Raw genomic sequence first — 13,899 nt, 5'->3', positions numbered from 1 at the left:
ATGGAATTTCCAGTTATATAAAACAGAAAGTATAATTATAATACAGTGGTTATGATATAATTATCTCGAGTATTCTCATATACTATTTTTGTCTTCATGAAAATCTACTTATGCTTCCTTTCTTAAGAATAATTCATGATTTTTCACTATTTAAACATTCTTTGACATAAAGAAATAAATAAATAAAGGGAGAGAAAAAAAGAGGGAGGGAAGCAAAACATAAGAAACTTATATAGAGAACTACAGAGAATAAACTAAGGGTTGCTGGAGGGAGGTGGGTGAAGGATGGGTTAAATGCGTGATGGGCGTTAAGGAGGTCACTTGTGATGAGCACTGGATGTTGTATGTAAGTGATGAATCACTAAATTCTATTGCTGAAACAAATATTACACTATATGTTAATTAACTAGAATTTAAATAATACTTTGGAAGAAACAAAAAGCCTGACATATTAGATATAGTCACACATTATAACCCATCATTTGTCATATTAAATTAACAATAATTTTAATGATTTTTAAATTCATTAAATTTATCATTCAAAATTATTAAAGATAAAATAAACACTATTTGACAGTGTGTTTGATAGGAAATTTATTAGATAGGTGACAATGACAACTCTTGTCATCATTAAGAATACATTTTAGTAGGAAAATTGAAATAAAAAAGGTCTTTTAATGCTTTAGAAGAGTGATTATAAGGATCTGAAACACATCAATGGTAGTGGGTATCAAAACTTGAGTTTTCATTGGGAAAATATAGCGGATGGAATTGATGGGACTTAACAGCTAATTGTAAGTGAAATGAGGGGTGTGAAGGAAATATTACTCAAATAGGACTCTAAGATTCAATTTTTTGTAGTAACTTAATCTAAAGAAGCAAGAAATCTTTAGAATGGAGAAATAATAAGTTTCATTTGATCTCTGTTACTATGCATATGCAATTTATGATGTAAATTATGACTTCTTACAATAATTAGGAACACTAAGTACAGAACAAAATGATGCCTACTTATGATACTACTTTTGTATTTTTTTAAAATTTTTTGGTAATTTCATTATTATTATTATTAATTTCTGATCTCTATCTTAAGTCAGTGTTTCAGAACTCCTGTTTTGTTTTGTTTTTCTCCCATAATTGTTAAGATAACTTCCTAGCATGTAGAGAAAACACTCAGTTGTTTATGTTTTTGGTTTACCGATTATTTTCTCACACATTTCTATTTCAAGCCTTAATTTTGAACTGACTGCTAAAATGGTTTCATATCTACTCTGGTTGTTTAAAATTGTTATACTATGGTCCCAGTGTTCAACATATTTTCATCTCCCAGAGACCATACTCACTTTCTCTTTTTTTTTTTTTTAAGATTTTATTTATTTATTTGATGACAGAGATCGCAAGTAGGCAGAGAGGCAGGCAGAGAGAGAGGAGGAAGCAGGCTCCCTGCTGAGCAGAGAGCCTGATGTGGGGCTCAATTCCAGGACCCTAAGACCATGACCTGAGCCGAAGGCAGAGGCTTTAACCCACTGAGCCACCCAGGCGCCCCTGACCATACTCATTTTCAAACTGAAGCTTATTTATTGCCATATCAATATGAGATCTTTTAACCTCCATTCCATATATGAAGTAACTGGAATACAGCATTTCAGCAGCTTTTCAAAGTCAGGCCTAGAACAACAGGTTTTCTGACAAACACATTAACATGTTTTCCATTTCATTATGCCTATTCTCAGGTCAAAGATTTGATTCTGCTTGTAGTTTTATTATATATTTTTTTGAAGGTTGACACTAAAAACCGCAAACCAACCCCCCCTCGTTATGCAAAATGACAATCTAATTATTATGAGTTCATACTCATGTCATAGTCATCTCTTTAAATGAAGTAAGTTAAATGTAATTTTTTAAACGATTTTTATGATAGATTTTCAAAGTTACCTACAAATGAGAAATATCACCTAATTTACTGTCCTAATGATCTACCTTAATAATTTCTCAAATCTCACGCCTGAAAAAGAAAGTATAGAAGAGGAGCTAGAATTTTTATCTTATAATTTTCAATCTATGATCATGCCTCATCAACTCATATTATAAGAATATGAGAATGTTAAAAATAAAAACAAAGTAAAACACATTCCAAGTTCCTCTTTTTTGGGGGGGAGGGGGTGTTATGGGAAGTACCCTGAGTAGAAAAATGGCCTATATGATCCTAAATACTGTCTCTCTAATACCTGGAATGACTGAGTCTAAAAAATGCTAAAAAAGTTAAAAAAAAAAAAAAGGAAAAAAAAGAACCTCTTCCAAAAATGCTGAAATGGCTCATAGAGTTAAGTAATATTATAAATGATTCAATGAATAGCATATATTATATTGTGAATTCCTGTATCCTTACATCAAGTTAATGTCCAGTAATTCAATTAAATGAATACAATTTAAAAGAAGAGATTCCCTTAATAATGTAACATTGCAGTTTCTGGGTAAAAGATCTGATAGTATTTATGGTCATTTACTCAAACCTCTACTAACTTCAGTGGATATTACTTTATGAATTTTTCAGTAAGAAGCAAACATAAGCTCAGTGAAGCAGCTATCTCTCTACCAGTTGCAGATAATAAAATACTTTCTATTAAGTAGTCATTTGTATTAGATTAAAGTTGTCCTTCATTAAGTACTTGCGCTGTATATTTTTAGTATTTGCTTCCACTCTTATGATATACAAATATCATCATTATACCATTTCACTGACATGTTCAGCATGTTTCTACACCGTCTAAATTGGTGAAAATTAATTGTGATAACATGCAGTATTAATATGAAAAGCCATAAAAATTGCTCACATAATACAACTTTCATTTAGAGGATTTAAAAACTTTGGTTTTGCTATTGCAAACCTCTTCTTAGTTGTGCACATAAGCAGAAAGATGAGGTACTAAGTGTTCTACCTCTTTGAAAATAGTCTTCTCGAGGGATCAGCATGGTAATACTGCTTGGCAAAACATTTGTAGATTCAAAGAACAAAATATTAATTTCCGTTAAATCTAACTCTGTTGCTTTAGAACTACTGAAACTTAAGAAGAGGACAAGATTCTTCCTATGAATAATAAAACGAGAAGTTGGAAAATCTATCTGGTCTATGGAGCTATCCATTCCCCTTTCAGTTTTATGTGGTGTATTGAGTTACAAAATACAGAAAAGAAAAGAAAATCATAGAGACTTATCATCAGGAAAATACTTACAGAATTGAGTCATAGAGTAATTCTTTGACCAAAGGAGCATTCAAATTCATCTTTTGAATTTTATGAGCTTTTCACAGAGAAAACCTATAATTATTTGCCCAAAGTTTATATTTACTGGTTTTGCCCATGAGACGCTCTAGCTGACCTATTAAGCAAAATATAGAACCAAATGACATGGGTCCTTGAGATTATCTGTAAATATATAAACCATGAAATTATAAAGGGCTGTATCTTTCCTAACTGTCTTGAAAGTGGTACTTTTGTTGGGGACAAGAAATTAGTTACTGGAGTCATTTTTATTTAACTTCTCAAACTATGTCCTATATTAATACATCTTAAAATCTTTACTAAATGAAAGAAACAAACATAGCATCTTTAAGCTGTTTGCCCTACTGAGAATTATGGGAGAGACAAAACAATTTACTGGTTTTATTTCCTATGACTAGTTCATTCCTGCAAGTAGGAGGTCAGTGGACCCACATTACACAACTGTCAAGACAGAAGACATGATACTACCATCAGTTCTAAAAGTCGGACTCTCCTTTCTACTTATGATGAAAGAGGCATTGTCAGTGGCAATTCTGCTAGGTGTACTGCTTTCAGATGAAAGGATGGGGCTACCACCAGGGACGGTTGTAGAGGAAAACTCATGGGCATGTAGCAGGTGTAGGGATAGAGAAGAATAATCAACATGAAAAATTGTGCTCTGCCATTTAAAGAATCCTTGTAATATCTCATTCACAAAATGGATATAATAACACATATATGAAATAAATATGAGGATAATAAATGTGTAATATCTATGTAAATCATCAAAACCTAGATAGAGTCAATAAATAGTAGTTTTACTATTATCCAGAAGATTCTCAGTATATTTAACTGTCCCCTCTTACATTAAAAAAATATTCACTTGGCATATTAAATGAAAATACAGAGAAATATCAAATGTATGTGACCCTTATTAAGCAAAATAAAACAAACTATATTTCTTTGGTTTTCATTTCTGCAGAGCATCATTATCATCAAAAATCTTCTTATTCCTTATTCTTAAATGTCATGACCTAATTAAGGGAAGGATAGTCTTTCATTGCAGAAAGTCTTGGACTAAAATTAGGCATCCTCATTCTGGAAATTTAGTTAATCTTCCTAAGTTATTTTTTTCATATATAAAATGATATTTCAGGCTGGCTGTGGGAATTACACAAAATAGTCTATAACCCTAAGCAGTACATAAAGCATTATCAAATGGGAAGTTAATCTACTCTATTTCCCTCTCTATATACTAATATTAATAAGGAAGGTAATACTATGTCTCTTGGAAATTGTCCTTTTTAAAAGTTTTAGTTGAAGTATAGTTGACATATTATATTAGTTTCAGGTGTACAAAAAAAGTGATTTAAAACTATGTACATTATGAAACATTCACAAGTGTAATTATTGTCACCAAAGTCATTAAAATATTAATCACTATATTCCCTATGCTGTACTTTTTATCCAAGTGACTTATTTATTTCATAACTGGAAGCATATCTTCTTGATGGTGGGCTCTTCCTTCACCTTCAAGTTTACTCTTCTTTGATTACGCTAAGTTGCACTCTGTATTCACTTCTCCAAGTGATCTCATCCAAAGTTTTCCATTATCAGCCAAGTGTTGATGGCTCCCAAACTCAGAGCTCTAGGCTGAACTGCTCCTTTGTACTTTAGATTTTATCAAATGCTTATCTATTTTGCTTACCTTATTCATCATCTTTCTCGATAATGGTGATCACTCCCCTGATGATTCCATTATTCTACACACCTTTCTTTGGTGTATACTTTTTCCTATTTTACTATTTTGGTGTACACATTTACTATTTTCTCAGGTCACATATGTTTTCAGTCAATAGGTAGTCAATTTTACATAATAAATAATCCTTGAGCTCTTTTTATTTCTCTGTGTAACATTCCAACTTGAGTTTTCATTATCCACTACCCAAAATGTTTTATTTGGGTGCCTACCTCTTAGCATCTTTGCCTGCAATCTTCCATAAATATGTATGTTGCATAGCTGCTAGACTGAATAAATATGAAATCTGACCATATAACTCTCATTCTAAAACTTTTAAATTGAATTTCCATCAAATCCAAAACCAAAATTTCATGTATTTTCCCATGAAAATATAGTACTTCGACTGTCCATGTTCATTTGTCACTCATTCTACCTGCCAAGGTAGATTTGCAAAAGTTACTGTTTTGGAGTTTTACCTTAGCAATATGCAGTTTGTACCTTCATTTAAGTTCTATCTTTCTGAAATTATTTCTTATTTCTGCTTCACTTGATTAGTTTCTACTTATCTTCTGTAATTCAGATTAGACTCACTAACAGTTTTATCATATGCCTTCAGAAAGATTCCTGATACTATGCCGAAGAAAAGGGAGAGACACAGATATTGATATCTATGTATCACACCTTTCATTTTTGTTAGGTTGTATTCATACTTAAGTCACAGCATAATATTAGTACTAATTAGAAAAAGGTTACTGAATACATCATGTATGTATGTGTATATATATGCAGGTATAGTGGTCAGCAATTTATCTGTATTATATAAATTAATGTCTAAACAGATTATGACAGTCATGCATATACCTCGTTATCCACTAAAAGCCATCCTTAACATTGTTCTTATCCATCCTTAACATTGTCCATAATGTTTCCTCAGAGGGTAAAACTGACATTTATAGCATTTTGGTCATTTGTAAGACATCACACCACTAAGTGGTGGACCTAGGATTTTTTTTTTTTTTTAAGATTTTATTTATTTATTTATTTGACAGAGTGAGAGAGAGAGAGAGAGATCACAAGTAGGCAGAGAGGCAGGCAGAGAGAGAGGGGGAAGCAGACTCTCTGCTGAACAGAGAGCCTGATGTGGGGCTTGATCCCAGAACCCTGAGATCATGACCTGAGCTGAAGGCAGAGGCTTAACCCACTGAGCCACCCAGGCACACCTGGACCTAGGATTTAAACCCAAGTGTCTCTAATCTGGAAGACTTTTCTGCATCCTTAGCCCATAAGGCAGTACATCAATCTCACCACTTGCAAGACTTTTACTTCATAACACAGTTATATTGTCTCTCAATGGAATAACTATGTCTATGAACCCAGTAGCTTGCACATTCCCAATTCTGTTTGTCTTTATGTATGATTTATTATTTATTCATGACTTTTCCGATAACTGTTTAAACACAGGCTGGACCCATGCAAAACTGAATACCAGACAATATTAAACAATATAAAAACATAGTGATCTACTTTCTCCCTGCCCCCACATTCAAATTGAAATCCTCCAAAAGTACATTCTTTAAAGTGCAGTAGAAACTAAAATTAATAGTCTATAATACACCAAACATTCATAAAATCAGCATGATCTTATCACTAAGGACCTTCCATTTTCAGCCCAACCCCAATAATCACGTCAATATTCTTGAGATCTAAACAACACATTTCCCCCTCATAGTATCCTGGAAAGTGAGGCATGGACACATGATTTATGGAAGATGAGTAATTTTAGTCCTGTAAGGTCTCTTGTGACAGAATAATGGGAGAAAGGGATAAAACTGCAATTAAGGGATTGCATATGGAGGTAGCCTGCATACAGTGAGGTACACTCTAGCAAAAGGACAATGACTGACATCTGGACCAAGATGAATATATTGAAGCTAAACATGGTCTAATTATGGCTGCTCTTATCCCACCAAGGGTCTTTATGTAACTAAGTTCTTCAGGAAAAAGGAGAGAAAAAATTTTGAGTCATGGGAATGTCTCTAAATTCAGTTTTAGATACCAATTCTATGAATAGTAAACAAAAGGTGACTGAATTTACCTGCATCAGACACTATTAAGAATTAACAGACTTGGGGCAGCTTGGTTGGTTAAGTGTCCCACTCTTGATTTTGGCTCAGGTCATGATCTCAGGGATGTGAGATCAAGCCCCTTGTTGGGCTCTGTGCTGGGTATGGAGCCTACTTAAGATTCTCTCTCCCTCTCCCTCTGTCTCTCTCAATCCCCCCCACATCAAAAAAAAAAAAAAATAACAGATTTTTTCAGGTATATTTTCAGATCACAGAATCAGGTCTTGATTTAAGCTGTTGTACAAAAATCAAAGCTACACTTTTGCAAATCTAAGTTTGTACTTATGAAATTTGGATCTATCACACAGGAAGATATTTTCTGCTACCCTTTATGGGTCCTCCCTACATTAGTATTTTAGGGACTGCTGTGAGCATTTTAACCCTTCACAAATATCCAGAACTCTATCCTCCCAGGCACATGGAAGAATGGCACTTCCTTACTCTTGCAAAGTTAGGTGTGGACATTAGACTTACTTTGTCCAGTCAAGTGTGAGGAGAGTGATGTGAATCATTTATATGCAGAAACATGTAATTGCCAGGCTGACATTCTTCTGTGTTTTCTTCACCAACCCAGTCACTATAGTGGGAATAAGGGTTGTACTAGAGAAACAGTGCTAAGCCTTCACACAAATAATACGTTCCCAAGAGTTATATAAACCCACAATGAATTTCATGGGAGGAATAATTCATTGCTTTAAGCTCTCTAGGCTGTAGGCTGTTACTATATTTTTCAATATTATTTAGCTTAACCCAACTGAACCAGGAATAAAAACACTTTTGTGAATGCTACTTTCTTGATAGCTGGAGTTCTTTCCAACACCATTCTAATTAGACCCTGTGCTGTCTGAAACTGTTTGGCCACTGCCATTTCCAGAATTAAAGTAGGTAGAAGTAAAAAGTGGGTAAGTGATGGTATCTGTTATAGTGAACTTTAAAGTCATGGATGAAAAATGAAGTACTGAAGGAAATTTGATCAGTAAATGTTAAGTGTTGTCCACTATGTAAAGGGAGTAATTTACCAACTGCTTCATATTGCCCAAAATATCTGCCCATGTGCTTAGTCAAATGAACAAGGTTTTCCAATTATGAGTTTCTCCTCAGTAAACAGGAACAAAGGAAATAAATAGCATTACAGGGATTGAATTCAAGCAACAAAATACTCTCTGTTTGTTATATGAGAGAGTTAACTACAAAAACAAAAAAATAGGTTCTATTTATATGTTTATAGGGAATAGGTGTATTCATAATTTAATTAAATAAATTGAAAAAAAACTAAGCAAAACAAGATGAGTCAATGGAGATTTCCAAAGAAGAGTCTGACAATAAAAAATACAATGTTTTAAAATGTTTTATAGTGTTCTAGTCACTGAAATACATACTGGAGATAGAGCAAGATCAGATCTCCTTCTCTTATGTCGTGAAATATTTTTGAAGGGCAGGAAAGGTAGGAAATTGTTTCATCAGAAAGGTGGAAAGAAAAGGCAAAACAAACAAAAAAAATTGTGAACCAGATACATACAGACAATATAAACTATAAAGAAGAAATAAAATCAGTAATATGAGAAAAAATGGGGAAGGGCTGGGTTTGGTAGTGATTTAGACTGAGTAGTTTGGGAAGATCTCTTTGAAGAGGAAGAAGTTAACTGAGATTTGAACGATGACAAAGAACTCAGTCTTTTGAAGTTCTGCTCTCTATAGTGAGATCGGGTTGGTTTCATTTGAGATAAAAGAAATATTTCAGTGTAACTGAAGTGCTCTGAACCCAAAAAGAACTGTGAGAGATGAATGGGAGAAGTGGACTGGGGGTTTGTTGTAACAAATGTTGGTAGACAAATGATAAGTCTAGGAAGGTTTCACTTAGTAAACATAACCCAATTATGAACTGATCCAAATAAATGTAAAATAATCAGGTGTATTTTGTAAAGTTAAATACAGATCTTATTGTGTTAACAAAAAAGAAACACTGTGTTTGGCTCTCTGTAAGTACAGTATTATTAAACCAATTCTATGGACCTGTGGAAGGAGTCTATTTGTTATCACATGCACTTCCAGTTCTTCAAACTAACTGGATATCCTTCCTTTCCATGTCCCATAGCTTCATATCGTGTACCTATGACATCTGTGAATTATGTCAGATGCATGCTATTAATAACCATCCATCTATAAACAGGGAAGGCTAAATTTAGTAATTTATATTTATTCTGACAGATGGAGAGCCCCAAGAGAGTTTTAAGCTAGAGAGTAACAAATGAATCTATATTTTAATGGGACTACTCTGGTTACTTTGTGATAAGTAGGTTACTAGAAGTTAAAGTTGTATTAGTGTGACTAGTTTGGAGGCTGTTGTAAGGACTACAAATAATCAAGTTTCGAAAACACTTAAAGTAAATAGGAAATGATGATTCCACGCCCAACTAAGTTGTCATTGATGTAAAGATATCAGAAGATGTGCTAAAATGCTTAAGTTAAATGGAATTTCAAAAGTCTTAAATAAAAAACCTATTGCAGTAATAAGACTTTAAAATAAAACCAGGAATCATGGGCATAAAATAAGTGAAGAAAAAATATCAAATCAGGTAAAATATAAATAGTTAACACTTCATATTTTCAATTACCTTTGTAGGAAAACTAGTTTATATATTCTTTATATGAATTTAAGTCTCCTAGTTATGAAGCTGCTACAGGGCCAGCACCAGTGAACTCTAGAGTAATACTTAAGGAAGTGGAGGCTTACTTGGTAATACTATTATCTGCAAGAACACTGGGGAAGTTCAAGCTAAACATTTGTGAGTAACTGCTGGTAAAAGTCACCATCCTGCACCAAGACACAATGAGCCACCAGCTCTAAATTCCATCTCTGACATCGGCCACAGCCCCTTCTTTCAAGACACATCTCCAAAGGCAAGGAAAATAAAAGTGAAAATGAACTTTTGGGACTTCATCAAGATAAAAAGCTTCTGCACAGCAAAGGAAACAGTCAACAAAATAAAAAGGCAACCCACAGTATGGAAGAAGATGTTTGCAAATGACAGTACAGACAAAGGGCTGGTATCCCAGATCTATAAAGAACTTCTCAAACTCAACACCCCCAAAAATAATCAAGTCAAAAAAATGGGCAGAAGACATGAATAGACACTTCTTCAAAGACATACGAATGGCTAACAGACAGATGAAAAATGTTCAACATCATTAGCCGTCAGGGAAATTAAAATCAAAACCACATTAAGATACCACCTAAAGTTCATCACGAAGAGAGATAGCAATGGACCTGGTACTTGCACCTTCTCAGAAACCAACAAAATCAATCCCATTTATTACTCAAATCATTTTTTAATTTAATTTTTATTTTTTATTAACATATACTGTATTATTAGCCCCAAGAGTACGGGTCTGTGAATCGTTAGGCTTATACACTTCACAGCATTCACCATAGCACATACCCTCCCCAATGTACATAACCCAACGAACCTCTACATACCCCACTCCTGCCAGCAACTCTCAGTTTGTTTTGTGAGATTAAGAGTCTCTTATGGCTTGTCTCCCTCCCGAGCCCACCTTGTTTCATTTTTTCCTTCCCTACCCCACAAAACCCCCACATTGCCTCTCAAATTCTTCATATCAGGGAGATCATATGGGGTAATTTTCTTTCTCTGATTGACTTATTTCACTCAGCATAATACCCTTTAGTTCCATCCACAACATTGCAAGTGGCAAGATTTCATTTCTTTTGATGGCTGCATAGTATTTCATTGCATATACATACCACTTCTTTATCCATTCATCTGTTGATGGACATCTAGGTTCTTTCCATAGTTTGGCTATTGTGGACATCGCTGCTATAAACATTCGGGTGCACGTGCCCCTTCGGATCATTACATTTGTATCTTTAGAGTAAATACCCAATAGTGTGATTGCTGGGTCATAGGGTAGCTCTATTTTCAACATTTTGAGGAACCTCCATGCTGTTTTCCAGAGTGGTTGCACCAGCTTGTATTCCCACCAACAGTGTAGGAGGGCTCCCCTTTCTCCGCATGCTCGCCAGCATCTGTCATTTCCTGACTTGTTAATTTTAGCCATTCTGACTGGTGTGAAGTGGTATCTCGTTGTGGTTTTGATTTGTATTTCCCTGATGCTGAGTGATGTGGAGCACTTTTTCATGTGTCCGTTGACCATCTGGATGTCTTCTTTGCAGAAATGTCTGTTCATGTCCTCTGCCCATTTCTTGGTTGGATTATTTGTTCTTTGGATGTTAAATTTGGTAAGTTCTTTATAGATTTTGGATACTAGCCCTTTATCTGATATGTTGTTTGCAAATATCTTCTCCCATTCTGTCAGCTGTCTTTTGGTTTTGTTGACTGTTTCCTTTGCTGTGCAAAAGCTTTTGATTTTGATGAAGTCCCAATAGTTCATTTTTGCCCTTGCTTCCCTTGGCTTTGGCAATGTTTCTAGGAAGAAGTTGCTGCAGCTGAGGTCAAAGAGGTTGCTGCCCATGTTCTCCTCAAGGATTTCAATGGATTCCTGTCTCACATTGAGGTCTTTCATCCATTTTGAGCCTATTTTTGTGTATGGTGTAAGGAAATGGTCCAGTTTCATTTTCTGCATGTGGCTGTCCAATTTTCCCAGCACCATTTGTTTAAGAGATTGTTTTTTTTCCATTGGACATTCTTTCCTGCTTTGTTGAAGATTAGTTGATCATAGAGGTGAGGGTCTATTTCTGGGCTCTCTGTTCTATTCCATTGATCTATGTGTCTGTTTTTGTGCCAGTACCATACTGTCTTGATGAAGACAGCTTTGTAATAGAGCTTGAAGTCTGGAATTGTGATGTCACCAACTTTACCTTTATTTTTCAACATTCCTCTGGCTATTTGGGATCTTGTCTGGTTCCATATAAGTTTTAGGATTATTTGTTCCATTTCTTTGAAAAAACATGATGGTATTTTGGGCACCTGGGTGGCTCCGTGGGTTAAAGCCTCTGCCTTCAGCTCGGGTCATGATCCCAGGGTCCTGGGATGGAGCCCCGCATCAGGCTCTATGCTCAGCAGGGAGCCTGCTTCCTTCTCTCTCTCTCTGCCTGCCTCTCTGCCTACTTGTAATCTCTGCCTGTCAAATAAATAAATAAAATATTTTAAAAAAATTTGATGGTATTTTGATAGGTATTGCATTAAACATGTAGATTGCTTTAGGTAGCATAGACATTTTCACAATATTTGTTCTTCCAATCCATGAGCACGGAACATCTAATTAAATCTGAGTCACTACCCACTCTCCAAGCACTGATTACAGATCACCCAGACACACATCCTACAGTCCTCAGAGTCGACATGTCAACATAGCATGTCCAAACATGTCCAGGGTGCTCTCCTGAGATGTGCTTACCTGATAAGAAAAATTCCATTTTCTCAGTTTATTAGCCTTTTACCTCTCTCTCTGTACCTTGTATCAGTTGTTCTCAACCTTGGTTGCACATCGTAATCAGTCTTAGTTATTGAAAACAAAATAAAAGAACAACAACAAAAGACGAAGCAAACATAAAAATCACTGTTCTGCATACACACCAGTTTAAGTTAGAAATTTCAGGAATGGGAACGGAAATTTTTTTGTTTGTTTGTTTTGTTTTGCTTTAAAGCTCCTCAAGTGAATAGAATGTGCTTCCAGGAAAAAATAGCTTAAAAAAAAAAAACTAATTTTCTTCAGAGAACAAGTTTCCTCTATAGCTTTAAGTTGAGGCTCTTTTCTTTACATATCAAGTACGTCAGAGGCAGGAGGCTGAGTCACTGTTCTTGTGGCTCATTATCAATACTCCCTCTTTTGAAAGAAAAAAATATTGTTTTTTTTTTTTTTTTTTTTTTTTTGAGGTGCATATTGTCCCAGTATGTCTCAAACTTTAACGTGAATTATATGGGATTCTTGTTAAAATGCACTGCAGACTCTGATTCAGTAAGCCTGGAATAGGAACTGCGATTTTGCATTTCTAAAAATTCTCAGGGACCCCAGTGCTACTGGTTTATGGAACACACCTGTTAAGCAGAGAGTACCATCATCCACTCTTACTCAGACTTGCCTTCTCATACTCCCATTTTTTTCCTTAGGAGATTTTAGCTTCTGAATCACAGACTTTCTTTCCTCCCATCTCATTTAATCAGTCCCAATGATATTAATATCTACAGAGATGAAATAATCTCAACCTAGATTCTTTATGTCTCCATCATCTTACATCAAATGATCTTTTTCTCCTATTCACTTCAGTACTTTATCCACAATAAACAAGACTACTCATTATATCTCCATTTTAATTTAAAAATTTTTTTTATTATGTTATGTTAGTCACCATACAGTATATCATTAGTTTTTGATGTAGTGTCCCATGATTCATTGTTTGTGTATAACACCTAGTGGTCCAGGCAATCCATGCCTTCCTTAAAACCCATCACCAGGCTCTCCATTCCCCCAACCCCCTCCCTTCAAAAACTCTCCATTTGTTTTCCAGAGTCCTTAATCTCTCATGGTTCATCCCCACTCCAATTTCTCCCCCTTCATTTTTCCCTTCCTTCTAATGTCCTCCACACTATTCCTTATGTTTCACAAGTAAGTGAAACCATATGATAATTGACTTTCTCTGTTTGACTTATTTCACTTTGCATAACTGCCTCCAGTCCCATCCAAGTTGATGCAAAAGTTGGGTATTCACCCTTTCTAACAGCTGCGTAAATATTACATTGTGTATATGGACCATATCTTCTTTATCCATTCATCTGTTGAAGAGCATCTTGGCTCT

General features: G+C 34.9%; 1 protein-coding gene across 1 annotated transcript in view; it reads right to left on the bottom strand.

The window, feature by feature from the left end:
• The window catches only part of EYS (eyes shut homolog), a 1,652,140-nt gene that overhangs the window by 1,343,989 nt on the left and 294,252 nt on the right, over positions 1 to 13,899 (bottom strand).

This window comes from Lontra canadensis, unplaced genomic scaffold (assembly GCF_010015895.1).
Source record: "Lontra canadensis isolate GAN:19392208 unplaced genomic scaffold, GSC_riverotter_1.0 scaffold27, whole genome shotgun sequence".
NCBI lineage: Eukaryota > Metazoa > Chordata > Mammalia > Carnivora > Mustelidae > Lontra > Lontra canadensis.
This window is presented reverse-complemented; position numbering and strand designations above follow the sequence as displayed.